Source organism: Lygodium microphyllum, chromosome 5 (genome assembly GCF_053477565.2).
Source record: "Lygodium microphyllum isolate KBCC chromosome 5, Lygodium_microphyllum_v1.1.10, whole genome shotgun sequence".
Taxonomy (NCBI): Eukaryota; Viridiplantae; Streptophyta; class Polypodiopsida; order Schizaeales; family Lygodiaceae; genus Lygodium; species Lygodium microphyllum.
The window spans coordinates 119,251,336-119,272,876 of NC_141139.1; positions in this window are offsets into that span (position 1 = coordinate 119,251,336).

The window sequence follows — 21,541 nt, forward strand, 5'->3', positions numbered from 1 at the left end:
TAGGCTATAAGAGTGTTTATAGGTAGATGGTTTTAAGGACTGAAAAAAGTCTCAGATGGATTGGAGGCATAGTTGGCCACTAGTTCTTTGGGTACTTCAGGAATATTGGGGCATTTACTAGTGATATACCCTGTCTTCTCGCATTTGTTACATTTCATTTTTTCAGGATACTCCTTCCAACAATTATTTACAATATGTCTTTTTTTCTTACAAAAGAAACATCTAGTGAGAACTATATGTACCAATACTTGATCACGGGAAGTTGAAGATGCCTGACTAGTGCAGCCTTCTTTGTGGTTCCTCTTTTCTTCATCCAAACAAGATTGGATGGTACTTGCCAAGGTAGGATCTAGAATGTTGGTAAGAGTGGCTATAAGGTAGAAAACACCTTTTTCACAACTTTTAGGAGAATAGCAATAGCATCCTCTTCATGGATTGGAGCTTGTATTGAGGCAAGCTGTGCCATGAGAGCCTTCATGTGAGAAATGAATTTTTCGAAGTCTTCTCCTGACTTATATTCCAAGCTAAAGAATTCAATTTTAAGGAATATTTTAGTATTTTTATTAGTGGCTCCATAGAGCTTTTCGAGCTCATCCCATTTTTCTTTAGCAATATTTAGTTGATCAACATGATGAATCTAAGTGTAATATGATGATTGCTTGGGCATGTTGGTCATCCTCTACATCAACCATATTTGCAGAGTTTACAGCTTTAGTGCCTTGAATGAGAGGCCAATACCCTTCTGCATCATCTTGTACTTTATAAGTACCTGCCATGGGTGGAAATCTTTGCTATCAAATTTACAAATTTGACGGCAAATATCAGCATAGGTTGTGGCCATTGGGAAGGTCTTACCACTTGCTAAGACAAGGGCAGTGTCTAGTCCCTTACAAACTTTCCAATGAATGCAGAAGAAAATCAAGGACACCCTTACAAACAATTGATATTCAAAATTGCAATGAAGAGAAGGGCTGAAAATCATACATATGTAGTACTTCAAAATATGACTTTGGTGGTCCTTTCTTATGTGCATTCTTCTTTAAGGTTTAATGATCTTTTTAGGCTTCAATGATGTGAACCTAGACTAGACTTCTGGCTCCTCCTTGTGGTATGGTTTAGTAGATGAACTTTTTGTTGAACAAGGATGGTCTATGACTTCAATGCTTGTTGATGATGACTCTGAGGAGAGTACAATGACACTCATATTTTTTATTTTATTGGCCAAAGTATTTGAAAGAAACCACACATGATATGCGGCAAGAAACACAAGTCTAGGGTAAGATGGTCTATGTGTGTGCTTACCATGGGTTCATATGCCTAAATGTCTTGCTTGATGTAACGTGTCCACTAGTATCATCCAGGACACGTCTTAGCAGTCCATCGAAAAGGATATCTAGAAAGCACTACCTGGCACTCCCATGGAATGTTATGGGGTTTGCGATCCAGGGCTTTCCGCGTCTGCCACGTAGCGGAAGTATTCTGGCCATCCCCACTTAGGATCGACCGGAATTTGGGTTTTCCTGATTGGTCATTTCCTAACAGCAACTAGCGTCGGACCCGAGCGAACTACTTTCCACAGAAACGCCAGGTCTGAAGCGGATTCATGTTGCAGTTGGTTCAAAGAGAATGGGAAACGAGAGGGATGCAAAGCTCAACCTCTCTGCCAAAAGGCATAGTCCCGTTCTGTTCCCCTAAAACAGCGTAAATCGGTTAAGACATAACTCTAGGTCAATGCTTTTGTTGTTTGTGTCCCTTGACGATCATTCCGCTGTTCTTCGAGATTTGAGAAAAGTTCCCGGCCAACCGAGACCACCCAACCGTAGGACAGACCCATGGCCCATCCTCCGCACTTTCCTCGGTTTGTTTTAGTTAGGTAATTATCTAACACATTAATTGGACATGTAACAATCAACTTCTTTAATTAATCCGTTAAGCACTGGTTCCTTCACGTAATCTTATCACATGACATAGAAAAACAATATCAAACAAGTTCTTTATTAACATATCATCATATTTATCTTTGAAGTACAAGGAGTTCCGCCCGTAGGCTTGTCCATAATCCGCCTGAAGGCTATCCAGTAATCCACAGGGATCACTATTCCAAGCTTTCGCCCGTAGACTAGTATGCGGGCCTCGAGATCCAATCCCGAGTCACGTTAGCCTCTTGTGCAGGACCTGGAAGGCGAGGGATTTATGGCCAGAGCCTCCCCTAGCACTCAAGCGTCTTGCTGCTCCATGTAGAGCTCAACGGAGAAACCTCTTGCGGCGGGTTCGGTCCACGTTCTGGGCGCGGTCAACAACTCCCTTGGTTAGGGTCAGGCAGGCAGTCGGGGGTAACTGAAACTGCCTCTCCCTTCAGGCCTTTAACCTGAAGTATAGATATTCATTTAATTTGTAATTCATAAATCAAACAGTGCTCTAAAATCTCTAGCAAGCACAAACATTTCCATTAATCGATCTTGTTGCTGGCAAACTGCTAAGGAATGATTCTTTCCTTTCGAATGCATCATCACTCAATCTAGGGTGTCTTGCAACTTGGCAAGATCCCTTATATTCTGGTTTAGGGCGTACCCTATTAACCCAACTTGGTCAACCCTAAAGTTCATTGGATACTTTAGTTTCCGGTTTTTAACCTTCCTTACTTAGAGGGATATCAAAGAATACATCCTTTTGCAAGATAACTTGCGTAAGGATCCACCATCCTTATTGAGGAATTTAACATTTCTTCTTGTGAATCAATCACAAGACCATATGACTTCGTACTTGCTGCGCAAGTCCTGCATCGTAATATGCGATGAAACAATCCGTTTCAATTTCTTTAAGCTGACATTTGTCAGACCTAGGGTCTCCTTTTTAATATTTTCTTTAAGAACCTCAGGGACAAACCCTAGTTCTTTTACGTTTACGATTTATTGACCCTACAATCAAGGAAGGTGGGCAAGTAATTAAGGTATAAACGTTTCTTGTATTTTAAATCATTCCCAATGCATATTTCGCAGCATAGGTATTTCTAAGTTTACATTAGTTCGGTTAACTTTTAGAAGGTAATATTGAGATCACCTCAGCACGATTTGTTATCTATGTGACAATTGATTTTTCAGTCCTAAACTTTATTGCTTTGAGGTTAGGTAAATTCAATTAATCTTCCTTTTTCCTTGCGAACAAAACTCATACCAAATAGCAATGGTAACTTCCTAGAGTTTAAGCAATGTAAGAAACCTTTCATGAATTTCGCCTTATAGGATGATTCGTTGTAAAAAAGAATAGGGGTTAAAGGTGCAAGATGCAGTTCTTTATACCTTCAAGATTTAACCGAAATATACTACTATAGATAATCTTGCTCGTAATTCGTTTCAATGCATAATGCTATTTGAAGGAAAACTATGTAATTCGTTTCAATGCATAATGCTCGTAATCTTGCTCGTAATCCCTCCAATACCATCCTCCTAAGGGATTGCTTATTGCTTCAAGCGTTTCTGATGCTCAAAGGACGACCATCTACATGATTTCCACCAGCCAACTGAAACCCCCATCAGCCATCGCAAAATGGATGCCACAATTATGGGAGGGAGGCCGAGCATCTTCATGAAGCCTAAAGCATGCCCAAATCTCTCTTGGTCATCGTCATTAAACTCCATCACCTCTCATTCACACAACCACCTTGGAAGCAGTGTCATCCACCTACCTATTTCGCCTAGCAGCCGACCTAACTAGCCACTACTTCCCTCCGTAGTGCCATGGGACTGGCACTTGGCTAGGAGGGGGTAATGTTACCGTGTTTCGCGCAGCACAGAGGAGCGGAAAATGGGAAAAAAGAAATAGCAAAAAAAGGCGCAGAATAAAAGCAGAAAAAGGCGCCTTGACCGGTAACCAGACCCTGAAAAATTTAAATGTTCGGGCACAACCCTGAGAAAGTCTCAGTGTCGCCCCGAGACAACAAAAGAGTAAAAGACGCACCATTAAAATGTTGAAGCAGCTCCGAACCCTTGTAAAAGAGTGCCAGGCTCGCTCCTATGCAAAGTGTACGCATTAGTTGGGAGTAGGATAAATTAGAATGGTGGGAAATGGAAAAAAGGGCCTAGGCTACGGCCAGCCATGTAAAAAAGGGAAAAGGGGATGACCGCCCAAAAATGATTTAGGGCTTTGTATATAAAGTTGAAAAGTGAATGAGAAGCTCATTCTTTTGGTGTGTGGCAAAAAGAGTCTTCTTCTTCCTCTCTTCTTCTCTCCTTCTTGCTTGTGTGTGCTCTTGAGAGAGGGAGTGTGAGAGTGTGAGGGAGTGAGTGTGTGTGGGAGTGAGGGATCAAGAGGGTGAAACTCTTCACCATCTCCTCTTCTCTTTTTCTCTTCTCTTCTCTTCTCTTCTTTTGCATGTGCGGCTATGGAGGATGGAGCTTGGAGATGGAGGAGGATTGAGGATGCTTGAGCTAGCATCAACAATCATGGAGCTACCGAAGTGCAAGAGAGAGGAGGGTACTCGATCAAGCATCAAGGTAAGCTCACTACACTCGTAGGATCGACAGCGCGTCGGCTAGGTGAGAGATAGCCATTAGAGCTAGCTTGGAATGCGTGAAACAATAAGAAGTCCGTGGGTCTTGGCGGTTGAGCGAAAGCACCTACATGCACTAAAGGACTCTATGCTTTGATGGTCATTTCTTTCCTCGTCATTATCACTCTCCAATAGTACGAGCTTTCTCTTGCCCTTCCTTGCATGTATCATCGAAGCGTGCCCAACTTCTCCTAAAATGTCAGTGCAATGCTTGCTTGTAGCTCGGTAGAATTCAATGATCGTGTTTGTGTTACTCCTCCTCTCGCTCTTGGAGGGCGACTCCCCCCTTGTGATTACATGTTGTGGCAATAGCATATCATCCTGTTGTAGATCGTGGAGGCAAGTTAGAGTCCTCAAGAGACTCGTCCAGTCGTTGCTCTCTTTCTTGGAAATAATGATGTGAAATAGGATAAGAGGGGGAGATAGAGCAATCATAACAAAAATCAAGAGAGGATCTGCTTACCATTTATTTAATTGGCCATTGCACAATTGCATTTTTCTCAACGTTAATATCAGTATTGCCTTTGCCACACGTGTTTACACCCCTCTGATGCACAATGGTGATAAGAACTCCCACTTGTCCAAGGAGCAAGCTTAATGAGGGGAACATTTGCGGAACTAAACCTTCTGCAATCCTTTCATCGCCCCCATAAAGGGTTACATGATCTTGTCTTTTGAAATCAGATTTTGGCCATGATAAAGGGGTTTAGGGATACTTCTTACAGATATATTGCTTCCTCAATTTCCTGCCAATGAAATACCAATTGAGAGAGAGAGAGAGAGAGTGTGTGTGTGTGTGTGTGTGTGAATGAGTGAGTGAGTGAGAGAAGGGGGGGAAAGGAAGAGATGAAATTGGGGAGAGAGAGAGAGGGGAAAGGAAGAGATGACATTGGGATAAGAGAGTGAGAGATAAAGAGAGAGTGTGTGAGAGGTAGATACAGGGAGAGAGAGCGAGAGCGAGGGAGAGGGAGAGAGACATAGAGAGGGGGAGGAAGGAGGAGATAGAGAGAGGGAGGAAGGTGGGGATATATTGAGAGAGAGAGAGAGAGAGAGAGAGAGAGAGAGAGAGAGTGTGTGTGTGTGTGAATGAGTGAGTGAGAGAGAGAGAGTGGGAGAGGGAGAGAGAGAGGGAAAAAGCCTAGGATAGAATGGTGAGATAGAGTATGTGTGACTATGTTAGAGAGAGAGGTGTGGAGAGAGAGAGGGGGGAGAGAGAGGCGGAATCGTACTGAGGGTAGGGGATAGAAAACAAGAAGTTGAATTGCAAGGGGGAGGGGGTTCCTTTTAAATACAAAGGAGAGAGAGTGAGGGAGGGATAGAGAGAGAGAGAGAGAGAGAGTCACATACCGAGACTGGAATGATTTGCAATGTGAAAAGGGGGGATATGTTCTTTTATAGGTGAAGGAGAGAGAAAATAGGGAGAGAGAGAAAGAGTGATGAAAGAGAGGGGGAAAGAGGAAGACCAAGTGATATGTGTAAATTTTCTCACTAGAAAGGGGTCGCCGGCAACTCCTTGTCGAATGATTTATTTTTTCCATGACCCATTCTTGGATAGTAAATTTTGGCCCAACAAGATTTGTGGTTTTTTTTTCGCCCATTAAGGGGTTGCTGGCAACCCCGTTTTGGCAAAAAAACAAACCACAAATCTGAGAATATACAGCATAAGGAGAATAGGGACCAGTAGGATATGGGTTTTTTTGGCTCTTGGGTGAAATAAAAAACATGTACCCTATTGGTCCCTATTCTCCACATGCAATATATTCTTGGATCGGTGGTTTTTTTTTTGCCAAAAAGAAGTCATCGATAGCCCCTTATTAGGCAAAGAAAACCCAAAAATCTAGTTGGGTGAAAAGTTACACTCGCAAGGAATGGGTCGCCAAAATGTTTTTTCGTTTGAGCAAGAAAAAATTACACACAACACATGCCCTCTCTCTCATCACCCTTTCTCTCTCTCCCCCTATTTTCTCAATTAATTAACAAATATTTACTTAATTAACTTTACGAGCGAAAGAGAGATATATAATTTTCTAAATAGTAGATCTTTACACTCCTAGAAGTATAATATGAGATAGTCATACAAAGTAGAAGCTTATACACACTCATTCAAACATTGCTTTATTCATGTTGTCTCTCTCTCTCATCCCTCTCCCATCACTTTGCTACTCTCTCTTCCCTTGCCCAATTAGATTTGTCATTTTTTTTCCCCATTAAGGAGCTGCTGGCAACCCCTTTTTTTTGGCGAAAAAATAAACCACGAATCCGAGAATATACAACATGGAGAGAATAGGGACCAATAGGGTATGGGTTTTTTGACAACTCTTGGGTGAAAAAAAAAACCCGTACCCTATTAGTCCCTATTCTCAGATTTGTGGTTTGTTTTTTTGCAAAAGGAATCGCTGGCAGCCCCTTATAAGGCGAAGAAAACCCACAAATCTAGTTGAGTGAAAAGTTACTCTTGCAAGGAATGGGTCGCCAGAAAATTTTTCATCCGATAAGAGGCTGCCGGCGACCCCTTTTTGACAAGAAAATTTTACACACATCACGTATCCTCTCTCTCATCACCCTTTCTCTTTCCCCCCATTATCTCAACTAATTAATAAATATTTACCTAGTTAACTTTACGAGCAAAAGAGAGAGATAGAATTTTCTAAATAGTAGATCTTTACACTCCTAGAAGCATCATATGAGATAGTCATATAAAGTAGAAGCTTATACACACTCGTTCAAACATTACTTTATTGCTTTAAAAACACACTTACTCAAACATTTCTTTATTCGTGTTGTCTCTCTCTCTCATCCATCTCCCATCACTTTGTTAGTCTCTCTTCCCCCATCACTTTGTTACTCTCTCTTCCCCCATCACTTTGTTACTATTGCTTCCCTTGCTCAACTAGATTTGTGGTTTTTATTTCGCCCAGTAAGGGGCTGTCGGTGGCTCCTTTTTTATGGAAAAACTAACCATAGATCTGAGAATATACAACATGGGGAGAATAGAAAAAAAAAAAGTACCCTATTGGTCCCTATTCTCCCCATGTTGTATATTCTCGGATATGTGGTTTGTTTTCTCGCCAAAAAGGGGTCGCCAGCAACCCCTTATTAGGCGAAGAAAAGCTCTTACCCTATTGGTCCCTATTCTCCCCATGCTATATATTCTCAGATTTGTAGTTTGTTTTTTTCGCCAAAAAGGGATCACTAGCAATCCCTTATTAGGTGAAGAAAACCCACAAATCTAGTTGAGCAAAAAGTTACTCTCGCAAGGAATGGGTCCCCATTACTTAGTTTATTTTAATAAACAATGTGCTGATACATTCCAAAGAAATTTGATTTATGTTTCACATTTTTAAAAATAGCTCTAATTATGAAACTTGCTCTACTTATGAAGATAATTGTTATTATTAATAAGGTACTATATACCAGTTCATGGAAAAAAGACTTGGGAAACCCTCCCAAGACTAGCTTATTAAAACCATATTTATATTATAGAACAACAAAAAGAACTAGCCTAATGGATAGTCACTTGGCAGTTAAGTGCACTTGGGTGATGACACTACCAGGAAGGGTGACCTCCCGGGAAGATTTTCCTACAAGCTAGTGAGAACTCCTCACGTGCAACCAGTGACGCCAACGAAGCGTTCGTATCCCATTGCTAAGTATGCAAAGGCCAAGATGCCAAGGTTTATGCCTTGGTTGTCACCTTGATCGTGCGCCTTGGAGTGACATCTGCCTAATGACATCGGAGGGGATTTGTTTGGGGGCGGGGGGAAAAGAGGAGGGGAGGGGGGCAAAGAGGACTTGTGGGTTGGTTAAGGGGGCACCGTCGCCTCCTTCCTAGCACGTTTATGGGTTGGTTGGGGGGAGCGGATGGGGGAAAAGTTTCTGGCGCTTACTTGCGTCCGCCCGCCTGTCGCACTTCGTCCATCCCCACCGACGTCCGTCCTCCGCACGTCCTCTATCTCTGGGTGGGGGGGAGCGGGAGGGAATCTCTCTCACTCATATAAAGACAAAAAAAGAGAGCAAAAAGTGTTATTTAATTTTTCTTAAATTGAAAAATTAATTAACTAACTAATCGATAATGATTAATAGTTAAGTAAATAATTAATTAATTATAAACTAATTAATTAACTATTAATACATAAGTTACTTTTTTATTTTAGCAAGTTAACTGAAAAATCAAAAAGTGTTATTTAATCTCTCCTAAATTGAGAAATTAATTAACTAACTAATCAATAGTGATTAATAATTAAATAACTAATTAACTAAATAATTAATTAACTATGAACTAATTAACTAACTATTAACAAATTAGTTAATTTGTTATTGATTAATTAAGTAACAAACAAAAATTAAGTAATAATTTTTAAGTACTTAATTAATTAAATATTTTTAAATTTTAATTATTTAATAATTAATTAATTAATTAAGAAACTACTTAACCAATAAATTAATAGCCAGCTCATAATCAATTATCTAATTAAAAACCAGGTAACTAATTAAGTAACCATTTAACCAATTAAAAGATTACTTATTAATTAATAAATAACATTATATTTAACATTAGTTACTCAATGAAATAATTAACTACTTAATATTAATAGTTAATAAGAAATACTTTATATATTAGCTATTAATTAATTACTTAGCCAATAAAATTATATATTGATCGATTAATTGAAATTAATAGCTATTTGTTTAAAATTAATAACTACGAACTAAAAAACAATTAGTAATAACCAATAACTAGTTACATAAAATTAATAAATAATTCATTAAAATTAATAAGTAATAAATAGTAATTTAATTTTTATTAATTGATTATAAATTAATTAAATATATTTAATTGGTTATAAATTAGTTTTCAACAATAATAAATATCTTTTATTCAAGTAGTCATTGTTAATGGTAATATTATATTTTTATTTTATTTAAAAATATTAAATGATTTTATCACATAAATATTTAGTAATTGAAAATATTTCTTACTTTTATTGATTCAATATAAATCAAATAATATTTAACAAGATGGTATCCATTACTTCATTGATTAGATATTTAGTGTATCAGTCAAATTGTATCAATTAAATTATTAATTAATTTCTTAATTCATAATAATAAGCTTGTTTTATAATTCATGTATATCAACTATCTTATTAATTAATTAGCTATTATAGTAATTAGTTAGTATAAAGTGAACCATTGGTATATGAATATTACTTAACTTGTTTATTAATTTATATAGTACTATTAATCATTTCATATACATCAATGCATTGTAATAGTAATACTAATTAATCAGCTAGTATGATAATACATTAACACGTTAGCTGTAGGGGATTTTTTTAAAGGGAATGAAGAGAGAGTGCAAGTGCACACGGATTAGGATCATTCTGCCCACTGAGAAAGGGGTCATCGGTGACCTACATCATCTATCTTAGTTATTTGGGTTTACAGTCCAAGATATGAGAGAGAGAGTGCATGTGTGCCAAGGAGTCACTGACAGCCCAATATTTATGGTGTAGAGAAATATGACTAGCACCCCACCTCCGCCCCTTTCTCATATCTCTCTCTTCGTATGGCACATGTCTCCTAGTCTCCCTTTCTCCATCTCTCTCTCTCTCTCTCTCTCTCTCTCTCTCTCTCTGACATGCATTTATTGTCCCACTATGTCAAAGCCGTTATATAAGGCCACACACCCCCTATGACACAACACCTCCCCCTCCCTCAAGTTGTGAATTATTTTCTTAATCTCGCAGGTACGTACACCCCTCCCTCCCTCCCTCCCTCTCTCCCTCCTCCTCCTCCTCCTCACTCTATCCATCACCCCCCCCCCCCAAATCTCTCTTCCAAGCTCCCTCTTGGTGCTCTCCAACCCCTCTCTCTCTCTCTCTCTCTCTCTCGCTCTCTCTCTCTCTCTCTCTCTCTCTCTCTCTCTCTCTCTCTCTCTCTCTCTCTCTCTCTGGCACCCACATCCACACACACACACTCTCTCTCTATCTCCCTCTTTTGCTCTCTCCCTCCCACACAAATATTTATATCATCTCTCTCTCTCTCTCTCTCCCTCTCTCTCACACACACACACACACACACACTCTCTCTCTCTCTCTCTCTCTCTCTCTCTCTCTCTCTCTCTCTCTCATATCTAGCACCCATATCCATACATAGACACACACACACACACGCACTGTCTCTCTCTCTCTCTCTCTCTCTCTCTCTCTCTCTCTCTCTCTCTCATATCTAGCACCCATATCCATACATAGACACACACACACACACGCACTGTCTCTCTCTCTCATGCCAAATACTTTATATATTTAGCACTCGTGCACACACACATACATGTACACTCTCTATCTATCTCCTCTCTCTCTCTCTCCCTCATGCACACACTTTATATATCTTCCTCTCTCTCTCCATCTCTTGTATATGACATACACCCCCACACTAAGTCTTTCAATGACACCCATATCTAACATAAGTATTTGTACATGTGTAGATAGCTTTGGAAATGGATCCAACATCCAGTGCTACACCAAATATCGAGGCCCGCATATATATATCGTCCCTCTCTGTCAAACCTATTATGCACTACACAAGTAGTCGGTTCCTGATGTTGAAGAAGGAAGACATTTGCAATGGCAATGGCTCTTGTGTTCTTGCTATCACCCATGCAAATGGCCGAATACAAAGCACACCAGTCCATTGTAACAGTGACCATGAGGCTGTCGAGGTATATGTTCTAAATACCTTGGTCTCGCAAGACTATCTTGTCGAACAAGGAAATGGGCCTACATTGCAGCCTTCCCCCACCATAGACGTCACCTAGAGCCCTTGTAGCATTGAGAAAACAACAATCACTGTGTGGAAGCGTCACCACCCCCCTTGGACATTGAGAAAAACAAAACCATCCCTATCACGCTTGATGTGGAAGAGGAGGGGATGCGACAATCCTCTTATGTTGTAAGTGTGGTTGAGTACATAATGTCTTCGGGGAGCCGACACCGAGTCTTATGTCATTTGCTTCAGAATAGGAGCACTATAGAGAGAGTGGAGGAGATCCCAATTTTCTATTATGGCAATGTGGCATACGATCTTCCACCAGTAGTAGTAGACAATATGCGTCTAATGGAGGGTATGGAGCAAAAGTACGATGGCCATTGCTGGACAAAGCCCACATTAACATCAATGGCCTTCCTCGGTACTGTTCGCCAAAGCAAACGTATTGGAGAGCTAGAGTGTCCCAATAGAGATTGTACTGGCAGGTCAATTTTTAGCTCCCCAAACAAGGTGGCATGGGCAGGTGCAAGATTCTTCATTCACTCCACTATTAAAGTGATAGCAAAGTCGCATGACATGGTTCTAGTACCCTATCGCAAGTAAATCACACTAGTCAAGTCCAAACGCATGCCATGCAGGTAAACTCAGTACCACCATACCGATTGTTGGAATGTCAACTGTTGGTCTTGGAAGCCTTGGATGCTTCTATTGTAAGAACCCCCCATCTTGCTCTCCAAGTGTGAGTGTGTAGTGTATTATGTGATGTCAGCAAGGCCAATGTCAATATTATTTATTCATCAAGGCACGTATAACCATGAGGTGCAAAGAGGCACATGTAGAGCTAATGTCAAAGAGGTGCAAAAGACAGTTGAGGAAATGGTATGAGACTTTAGTGCAGCTGGACCTCGACACCTACAAATGACTGTGGCTAGAAGGCTAGTGATGGGTGCCTTGGTTCGTGAGCAAGGTGTCCCCATGTCCAACACTGAGCTCTCGACGATGCTCGAGGAACTCCAACCACTCATTCAGAGAAACAAGTAACATATTATTCCATTCACAACACATTTCAAAATATCTTTAAAAGGCCATGCATATGAAGATCAATATTTTGTGCATGCAAGTTCAAACACATGGTCCATGCAGCACGCACTGAGGGTGATCAAGGAATGGAATCTTATCTTCTAAAGTTAAAGAAATGTTGTGCATATAGATTTTTCCATGGTAGTCTATTTCCTGGGCAAGCCATTGACAATGATCGTAGGTGTTTTATATTCAAAATGTCAACAGCTGGGCCAACATCAAGGGTTGACTTAGTGAATTGTATGCAAAGGAATGGCACAGGGGACCTACGCAATAGTTGGGCATGCTTTGACCATGTGCATTGCATTAATGATTGGATCACCATGGTAGCACATGTGTATGACCTAAGGTAGTTTCTCTTACCTAATTCTACCATCACAACACAAACTTAAGCAACATAGTTTTCCTTACTCTCCCATCCTTTCTTGTGTTTTTGTAGTGTACAAGAGTTGATGACTTCAACAATATGTGAGATGAAAGAAGAGGATACAGATGCACAAGCTCTTTTTTGGACAAATATGAATGAGGTGATGGATAAGTGTGAACACCCAAGCGGTGATTTTCAAGGATTCATGGCAGACAAGGTAGCTGCCAATTGGAGGGCCATCTACATAGTGTTCAATGGTGATCTAGACAATGTAATGCAAGGAATGGAGAGATCTTGCTTATTTCATTGGGAAAAAAGTCTCCAAATACACACATCACAGTATGTGCACAAGAGTTTTCAAGATGAGCATAAGCACTTGTGTTGCATGTAGAGGTGTGCAATCACGGAAGATGATGCAACAATGCAATATCGGTTCATTCAAGCTTGGTGGGCCTCAAGAAAAGTTGCAGATTGCAATATACAAGCAATGGATTGTTGGCTTAGTTGGTGGCATATTAGATATCCATGTTGGAGGTAGCACTTTGTTGGGGTAAGACGGATGGGACCTAAAGTGGGCAAGGACTAGCTAAGGCACTAGCCGGATCTCATGCACTCAACGGACAACCCCACCACATGGCCTCGTGGGCCATGGAGTGTATGTCGAGGGATACACTATCCTAAACACTAATCACTGCACGTTTATAGTCTGTAATCCAACTAATGTTCCCGTTCCCCGTCTCCTCAGAGGGAGATTATACATATGTTGACAATAAATACCACATATCATAGACACAAGGGCACCCCACCGCGGTTGATTGCCGCGGCCCTATTGCAGCTCTCGTACATCTTGGGGATTGGCCCCTCGATGCGCTCCTTCCACACATAGACACATTCAAAATAAATTCCCCTCTTAGTGCCAATATATTTAATGTTCGAGGAATGCACTTATCCTCACTTATCCATCCCCTTTGACCCACCGTCTAGACCTACAGCGAGGTTGCTCACAATCTCTACGTGGGTCGAGTCCTAATAAAGAGACCAAATGCTATGCATCCAGGAGCTTGTAATTGAAACCATTTAACGATGCTTGATGCAAATGTGTATATTATTAAGTGCTCAAACAATTGAAAAACTAGCATCGTGCATTGTGCAAATCCATTCTTTTGATGCTTCCATACACTAACGCGTAATTACTGCGATGAGAGAAGACATCGAGCCTTACACTCCTGCTGTACTTCCCTTGATTTAACTTAATGTCATGCTATATGAAAAATGTAGCAAATACATCGGTTTTAATATTACATTTCAGCACTCAAACTTCCCTCATCCCCTACCATTTAAGGTTTTGCCTTGTTGCATAGGTAAAGGGGTGATTTCATGTGTATTTTCCACGAAATAAATAGTAAATACTCACAAAAACATATAAATGGGGATAACCTGAGGAAACCCCTCATGCTTTATCCTCATTATACACTCACAAATACATCCATAATTTTCCTTATTCATTTCCTATTTTTTTCCCTTTTGAAAAGCATTTTTTTTCCTATTTTCACTTATTTTTTCTTATTTATTATCAATAAAAATAGAAGAAAATTAGCATTATTTCAAAGCTATGTCTCTTGAGTCTTTAAACAGTAAACATGTAGATTTTATTGGTGTTTTGTTTCATGCTTTTCCCATTTTAAGCCCAAAAACCCCATTTTTACTCTAAGAACCATGCTTTTCAGGTTTTTCCCATTTATTTCCCACATTTTAAGTGTATATTTTCTGAGTTTTTCATTATGAAAGACTAAAACTAGGAGAAAATAACATGTCCATCAATTTTCAGCCCATATGAACATTGCTAACCTCATCAAATGCGAAAGAAGAGCCATTTTCTTTGTAAAAATGTCATTACCGTGTATCTTTTATTATTTTGGGTTTTGAAACTTGTTGCAGGTCTGCAAACCAAGCCTCATTTAATGCTCAGCTTGCCTCCACAGTGCCATCTTTAGCTCACCTTCGGTTTGGAAGCAATCTGGTACCACACCGGACGAGCATTCACCAACCAGGCTTCATTCTTCTTCATACGCAAGAACTACCCCTTGCATGAGAGAGAGGGAGGAGAGAGAAAGAATGAAATCTGATCTCAACAACCGGGCAACCATTTGACGCTTGGTCTGGAGTGATGGGGAGCAAAGATAGCAAGAAGATAATGCATTAGATCAGTTGGGGGGTGCTTTTAGGCTTTCCAACCCCCCTCATCATGAAGCGTGGACATGGCACCTCCATCCTTGCACTGCGCCGAAAACCCCCCCCCCCCCTCAAATTTGTTTTTTTTAGGCCCCAAAGGTCATGCCTTTTGGCTCCCTTAAAGTCCTTTCACACTTGATCTTGGCCTTGGCCTCTCGGGCGCTCCCATTTCCTCGTTTGATGTTCGTTTTGAAGTCTGAAAAATCCTGGGCGTCCATCTTGAAGTCCTCCAGTGTCGGGCATCTCCCAGGGTCCTATCTGACATGCCAAATAATTATGAAAATTTATCAATTGTCATTAGGTGGGTCTTTTAAGCCTTTTCCGGGCATTGCCGCTTAAAATCGTATTGATTGCCACCGCCACCTTTGACAAAGTCTATTTTTTTCCTAAAATTCAGAATTTTTGGCTATCTTTAAGCCCTTCTCAGCATCAAAAATCATTTGTCATTGGCAACCACAGGATAGGGCGACTTAGCCCGTCGAATCCCACAAACAAATCTGCACATAAACACAACCACAAAGAGCATCAAGCTGATACAAAATAGATACACAACACAATGCTCACCCTACCCCCTTGTCAAAATCAAGGCATGAAATCTACGAGGAGTAGGCCTAGCATAACCTAACAAAAAGTCGAAAGCTAGTCACTAACCAATTGCTCCAACACAGCCAAGCTAAAAAAATCTATCAAAGAGGTCATCCTCAGTGGTGGTCTGAACTATCTACCTAACTAAGGACAACTCAACTAGGAGCTCCTACTAGGTGAGGACTCCTATAGCCTGATCAACAAATATTATCTTTTAGCACATTGGGTTGTTAACCTCTTATTTTCCATACTCGGGCGTGTAAAAAGGAGAAAGTTGAGCGTAGTGACCCAAGGAGAGCAAGGCATCGGCCTTAGGTCCTGTCTCGGTACCCAAGAACCTACCAAGCCCGCGCAAGGCGACACTTAATCCTTTTATAATGCTTACTTTTATTTTCGATCCAACCGTCTTTTATTCTTATGTTTTTCAGCTAGAAGCCACCCCTAGGAAGACAAGGCATTGGCCCCGGGTCTGACTCGCGCCCAAGAACCTACCAGGCCTTTCACAAGGCGATAAACAACAGCTCAAGGATTTTTCCTTCTTTCCATTTTTATTTTGATAGGGGTTAGAACCCCTTTTTACACACCTTCATGTACTCATATATTGTCTTTCAGATATTTAGGATTTTGTCTCTGTCCATCATTATTTTAGTAGGCTTCTCTAACTGCCTCACAACTAATAGGAACTCCTAGAAGGGCCGCCTAGCAGGTCAGTAGAACAGGGTCACTAGAATTCCCATCTTACAATGCCTGATAATGCCTTGTGGGAGGCAATGACTACTCATGCCTCCCCCAGACATACATAGCCTAAATGTGGGACTTCATGCCTTGATTTATGGTCCCCAACAAACAAAAGAAAGTAACCCTTACATGCACATATATCATTAATTGCATAAAGCAAAAGACTCGGAAAGGGGACAAAACTACCTAGAATGGCCACAAGAAGCTCCTTTGCAGAGCAAAGGCTCCCTCCAGCGACTTCATCAACCTGTAAGATGCAATCACTACAACAAAAACCATTAACCGTACTTGCACCAAACAAACATAGGGCCCTCTTGGCCTAAAGAAATAGCACATTGCACTGCAAACTAGCTAGCCCTCTTGGCCTAAAGAAATAGAAGACATTACCAATTTTAATGTAGCTGGCCATCCTGGCCTAAGGAAATAGATCATTGAAACCAACTGGCCCTCTTGGCCTAAAGAAATCAAGAAAACGTGCTCATATAGATCCCTCCTTAGATGAAGGCAAATATACAAACACACGCTCCACTCCAGCGACTTCGTCAACCTATAAGATGCAATCACTACAACAAAAACCATTAACCGCACTTGCACCAAACAGACATAGAGCCCTCTTGGCCTAAAGAAATAGCACATTGCACTGCAAACTAGCTGGCCCTCTTGGCCTAAGGAAATAGATCATTGACACCTAAAAACAATTGGCCCTCTTGGCCTAAAGCAATCAAGCAAACCTGCTCATATATATCCCTCCTTGGAAGAAGGCAGATATGCACACGCTCCACTCCAAGGGGAAAGACAGGGCGCTCAGCCCTAAACTAAATGCATCAAGTTATGACCCATACCTCTTGCATATACAGCAAGAGGTGTACGCATAACATGTCGTCGAATCAACCTATGGGTCCAAGATAATAGTGGTAGATGGGTCTCGGATACTCTTCTCTTTACCCATATCAACCATCGCCTGCCATATAACGCATGGTCTGATAACATTCCCCACAAGCAACCAGGTCCCGTCTCATTATCAACAACAACATCTGGACTAGGATCATAGTTGAAAAAGAGGTCCTCCTCATAAGCAAAATTGGCTAATGAATCCGCAAACTGATTCCAATAACGCGAAATGAGCTGAAGAGATATGCTCTCAAATTCATCAAGTAGGTTATAGCAGCGCAATGATACATACAAAGGAGAGGATTGCGGACTGTATATGTCCCATTAAGTTGATTTAAGATCAGGTGGGAATCCCCTTTTACTAACAACCGCCTAATGCCACCTTTCTTGGCAATATTCAATCCCGTAATTAGGGCTTTATACTCCGCCATGTTGTTAGTGAATCCCACCCCGAGATAAGTTGCTAATTTCATTGTAACTCTACATCGTCGGGGATCTCGGATAACTAGTCCAACACTCCCTTTTCTATGAGGCCCCGTGGACACTCCATAAAAAGTATAACATGTACGTCCACAATGGGTTTACACAACCAGCCATCAAGAACTCCCCTATTCATAATTATGATAATCAAATTCAACATATTTAGAGGATGAACTGACGGCTCCATCCCACCTTCTTCATTAAACTCAACAGGGATGCTTGTCAAGATTTGTAAACAGTGATGGCAGGAACTTTAATTTCCCACACAAAGGTACCATCTTCTTGCTCAACCACTTTGTATCCCTTGCTCCACTAGATAAGCCTCCCTTGATGATATCTTTGCTCTAGATATGGGTGCTCCAAATAAGGGATTAACTACCCCATCAACCAGTTTAAGCTCTCCTACAGGTCTCAAATCAACCCCAACATGGACCTACAATGCATTTAGCATGTTAGAATATTTAGAAATAATAAGGTTTAAAATTATTAAGATTAACCTTATTCTTAAATTCCACTCCTTGTAGATCAGCTGATAAAATCGTGGACTTATTTTTACCTATCCGAACTATCTTGTAAGGGCCATCTGATCTAGATTCCAGCTTTCCTAGAAATATCTCCCTATGCGCATCGTAATGCAGAACTAATTGCCACTTTTTAAAGGTATACTTCTTTGCCTTTAGATCATGCAACCGCTTCATTTCCGATATCTAGCTACCTCCTGGTGCAACAAACTCTGCAATTTGAGCTCGTCCAAGTGGGCTATAGTCGTAAACTGCTCAAATAAGGCATCTTCATTACCCAAAGAATGATTGATTGCAAATCTTATGGTCGGAAACTCAATTTCTAAGGGCAAGACACATTCCTCCCCGTAAACTAATTTGAATGGGGTGGGGCCAGTGGCTTGTTTAAACATCGTATTATATGCCCAAACCGCCATATATAATTTTGCATCCCAGTTCCATTTCTTTTCAAAGACTATCTTGGATAGGATACCCACAAGATGCTTTTTTGTACTTTCAACCTATCCATTGGTTTGTGGATTATAGGGGGTCATCTTGTTATGCTTAATGCTCCATGCTTCAGTCAGGCTTTTAATTACCTTATTCAAAAAGTGAGTTCCACAGTCCGATACTATTTCCTTTGGGGGACCAAAATGGCAGATGATCTGCTCAAGTAAGAAACTAGCAGTCTCTTTTGCATTGTCCTACCTTGTCACCCGTGCTTCTCACCACTTTGTAAAGTAATCAGTTGCTACTATAATGTATCTTTTGTGAGCAGTAGACGACGAGGTAATGGGTCCCACAAAATCGATGCCCCACTTCTCAAATGGAAGGATAGCCATAATAGGCGTAAGTGGACGCTTCCTATTCTCTCAACTGTCATGTCTTTGACATGCATCACATCTCTTAACATAGTCAAATGAATCCTGGAAGATGGATGGCCACCAATAACCAGCTCGTAAAGCCTTCTGTACTGTCAACCACCCAGCAAAGTGCCCTCCACAAGCGGAGTCATGGCACTCTTCCAAAATAAAGGAAACCTCGTTAGGCATCACACATCGGCAATAGATATCATTAGCACCTTGTTGATATAATGTCCCTGCGATCAAGGAAAATTTCAATGCCTGTTGTCTAATCTTCCTCTTCTCGGGTTTTGATAGAGTAGCTCTAGTCTCTCCAGTAGAAAGATAGTGCGTTATAACAGCATACCAGGAGGGAATAGATGCCGTATCAATCTTAAACAATGTTTCCATATCACTTCCTTCAGCCACGACCTCTTTTGGCTCTCCGAAATCCACAAGACACTCGACAATGCCCTGAAGCTTCAGCAGCTTGCTCTTAATCTCGTAATCAAACTCTTGCAAAGTGATTAACCACTTTGCTAAACAATCAGGGGGCTATAACTTATTCAACAACAATCGAAGCCCTTTTGCGTTTGTATAAAAAACCACCCTCTCATAAAGAATGTAGTGCCTGAACTTCTTGGTCGCAAATACCATCACAAGGCACAACTTCTCCATATAGGTGTAGTTACTTTTCGATATGCCCAATTTTCAATACTATACATAGTTGCTGCTGAAAATATATAGAACATTTCACCCCTTTTAGGTGCTTTTAAAATAGGTGCTTTGGCAAGCTCCTGGTTTACATCGTCAAAAGATACTTTGCAAGCATCACACCATAAAAACTGACAATTAAAGAACAATAGGTTTGTCAGTGGCAATATTCTTTCTGCCAAGGCATTGATAAGAAATATTCTCGCTAGTACCACCATGGCTGCTAGCGTCGCTATCCCCCTCCTCACTATGCTCCACATCTGGGTTCGCCTACACACACAAAAGATCAGGGTCGCTTACATAGACAAGGTGGAGAAAAATTTATAATTAGTTATACTTTTAATAGGAAAGTAAGAAAAACATATCTCCTCTGGCTGTTCAATCCTCATGGCCCGGTTGTATTGGTCCTCAGTGATGAGACCCTCCTCATAAAAGTGAAGCCATGTCGCTGCGCGATTATGGCCTCGATGGTAACCTACCTCTCTAGGGGTAGGTGTCCTACCAATGATGGTAGTCTGCAAAACATTTAGAGATATACAAACAATTAGACGTCACAATATATTAGACTAAAATATATAAAGAATTGAAAGAAATATAAATTTAAAAAAACTAGAAATCAAAATATACTTACAAACTCTGCCTCCCACGACTCTCTACAGCTCGATCCGTAATGCGACGATCCCATTGTTTCCATTTGGATCCGTCGCGCCTCTGCGTGCTAACGACTCTTCACTTTCTCAACTGCTTTCTTCTTGGCTTTCTTCCACTCTACGCGGTGGCACATAGGTGGTTGGCTGTAGGCTCCAGCCCCTCCTCCAGCCTCTGCAGTGAGTCCCTGGCCCATGTCATGAGGTGGGATCTTTTGTTGTGAAGCATATCCCTCACTTTTATACGTCCCCAATCATCCGATAATCGCTGACCCTCGGGATTTGGGTACCTCCTATGGACTGCCCTCAACACCTCCTGCCACAAGCCGCTTTTCTGATTTTTGAAGGCAATGAAACAATCTTTATACGTCGCATGCATAACGCTCCTCATGTACGCCATTACATCCCTTCTCTCATCATCATGAAAGATGCCACCAGCATCTGTAACTCTATAGTACTGGCATACAACCTCCTCTACATGATCTACTGGTGAGGGTGATCGCTCGCCACCTCCTAGGTAACCCCCACACAACCCTCGTCCTCCCCCTCGACTCTCCCTCCTTCCTCTCTGTCGACTACCCTTTGCCTGGCTGGACGCACGAGCTTCTGCAGATGCACGTGCTTCTACAGATGCTTGTGCTTCAGCCGATACACATGGAGCATGTGGAGTACCTGCAAATGGAGTACCTGCATATGGAGTACCTGCATATGGAGTATCTGTATGTGGAGTACCTGCATGTGGAGTCTGGGAAGTAGTGTCAGGCAAAGACACCAGAGGCGTCCCAGACATGACACTGAACACCTCGTCTGCTGTGGGAGAGCGGCCAAGGTGTCTGGTCATCTCTCCCATGAAGTCTTCCCTACTAGGAAAACCTCCAAAAAATGCATTGACCCCCTTGCCAAAGGAGGCCAATGTATCATTCATACGATCCACATCTGGGTCATTGCTAGATGAACCAGGATACGACATCTGCAAAAAAAACACAGGAAAAAGACAAATTTATTTGCATACAAAAAATCATATATTACCTAAATTTTCAAAGAGCTTTCTTTAGACATTGAGCATAACACCTAAGTGCTAATGCTTCTCTTAAACAATGAGACTAATAAACACAAACATAGGATTGGTCACATTCATCATTGCA